The sequence below is a fragment of the Agrilus planipennis genome, unplaced genomic scaffold (assembly GCF_000699045.2).
Source record: "Agrilus planipennis isolate EAB-ADULT unplaced genomic scaffold, Apla_2.0 scaffold56, whole genome shotgun sequence".
Classification (NCBI taxonomy): domain Eukaryota; kingdom Metazoa; phylum Arthropoda; class Insecta; order Coleoptera; family Buprestidae; genus Agrilus; species Agrilus planipennis.
In genome coordinates this window covers 913,273-915,481 of record NW_020438870.1, presented here as the reverse complement: position 1 = coordinate 915,481, position 2,209 = coordinate 913,273, and the positions used below count along the sequence as shown (strand labels likewise).

General features: G+C 35.2%; 1 protein-coding gene and 1 long non-coding RNA gene across 3 annotated transcripts in view; one reads left to right on the top strand and one right to left on the bottom strand.

Annotated features, from left to right (window-relative positions):
• LOC108732663 (mucin-2) overlaps positions 1-853 on the bottom strand; it is an 88,643-nt gene extending 87,790 nt beyond the window's left edge. For both annotated transcript variants that reach the window (XM_025976808.1, XM_025976811.1), the window contains exon 1: positions 476-853. The gene's annotated coding sequence lies outside the window, so the exon portion shown is untranslated. The remainder of the gene's footprint in view (positions 1-475) is intronic.
• LOC108732662 overlaps positions 1-2,209 on the top strand; it is a 233,703-nt gene that overhangs the window by 43,921 nt on the left and 187,573 nt on the right. The window lies entirely within an intron of this gene.

Sequence of the window (2,209 nt, the reverse complement as noted above, 5' to 3'; positions counted from 1 at the left end):
TGTATTTTTGATAAAAAATGTATTTTAAAGTTGAGAAATTCATTTATTTATTATTCCTATAGCAGATATTATACCAGTAACTAATTTGTCAAAAATTTTTTATTTTTTTGTTTTTTTTTTTTACTTCTGGTAGAGGTACCAGAACATTTACTTCAAATCAAAGATTTCAAAAAAATTTTCGGTGTAGGTACCTAGACTCACTCTCAACTTCGTTACAAACCCAGTTAATATTAAGAACACTGAAAATAATTCTTTCACGCACTCTTAATATGTGCTCATAAATACTCATATACGTGTAATTTGTAGCAATTACAACATCGACAATTGCGAAACCAAATTCGAGATCACTTCTTTTTCGTTGACCAAAATAAACTCATAAGTAATCACTGATGAGTGCTATTATGATCGCATCGAAATTTTCACCTCCTCTGTCACTTGCACTTCACACAATTCGAAGCACTAGTCCGCGACTTACCTCCAAATCTCTCCGGACGTCGACGGACTCTCGCAGTTATTTCGTCGTGGGTCCTCTTCGTTAACGTGCGGTCACGGTGCTCACTACCTGATGGTCAAAGAAACACTGCCAACGGATAACTCGAGAGTGGAGAATAAGAAGCGGCGAACGATAACACCGCGAAACACACTCGCGCTGGTTGCACTAGGAAGTTGCTAGCGCCAGGCACCGTCGTCCAGAACTCGTAACGATCAAGGAATAAAATTGAAAAAAAATCGAAAGTAACAATAATAACAATTGATTATTATTATTATTATAATTATGAATGGCAATAATAATTTTGCACCATTAAAAGTGCAAAGTAATGACGTGGGGTGGTGGTTAGAGTACGCGGATCAGAAGCGGACTCGGCCGCTGCTTCGGTGTGTACCATGTTTAAATAGTGCCGGGAGCGGGGGGGACCCGGTTGCCGTTCTTGGGCAACGAGTTGTCCGTGATTGGCCCGCCCTAGGGTAGAGAAGAAGTCGCCGGAGCGCCGGGTGCTCTCGCGCGACAACGACGCCCCGCGCCGCATCTCACCGAAGAAGCGACGGCGGACGTCGCGTGTCGATTTTGTTTTACTGTTGTTACTACTGGATCGTCTTCGGCGACAGACGTCAAGGTCACGGTCGTCGTCGTCCTCGTGGATACAACAAAAGCGCACGATGAGACCGGCCAAATTTCGGCATGCGAAACTAATCGTTGCACCGCGAAGTCGCACAATTCGACTCGTAAATCTTAAGAATCGTTTGCGTTTTTTTTTTGCATGAACATAATGAAAGGATTACTTCTAAATTGGCAAACTGGCAGGATTCTTGTTTGACTGATTTTTACTACCACAGTATAATTTATATTTGCGTACTTAAAATGTGAAGCTTGTTGTAAGAATTTTTTTATAGGACGAGCGTTAACTGTTGTGTCATTTTGCATTAAACTAAACTTGAGTTTTGAAATATTTGAATATACAAAATCGTATCTTGGCAATCAATATTAAAAAAATGTAACTTCAAAAGTTTTGCATAAGCTTTTATTAAAAAAACAAAACCTAGATTTAATTAGGTGTTTTAATATCCAGATACTTGGATATACAAGTATTTGAAGTTTTAAATAACAAATATTTGGATATTTAAATACATAATTGAAAAGGTTTTTAAAATATTTAAATTTCAGAAGTTTTTTTCGAAATATTTGATTATGGAAATGACGAACTGTGGATATTCAAGTACTTGAATATATAAACAAATCGAATGCAATTCTGAATCCTAAAACAAAACTAGCGGTTGCTGATGTAATTTGTTTTTACTAGTCCTTAAACAAGCAATATTTAAAGGAAAATATTTCAATACTAATTTCAAAATTAATGGGCTGAATAAAATAACATCGATGAGATATAAGATATTCACAGGTATAAATTATATGGTTGTAAAACTATATCAAAATTGTGATTTTGTGATTTGGTAAAAGACAGAGTCCAAGAATTTTTCTTAAGATTTTCATTGCAAAATTTTGTATGCACAATTTTGTTTTGTCGATAAATTTACCACGTTGACCATAGGTTTCTTATTAATTTTCCTGTAATCTATGTGTAAAGTTTTTGTATTTTTAAAAAACTTCAGGTTCAGTAGTTTTGGAATAAGGAGAGAAGAATGGTCAATTTTCACCTATTTTCATAAATAACTATTTATTTTAAAATTATAAAAAATTATATATATGAGA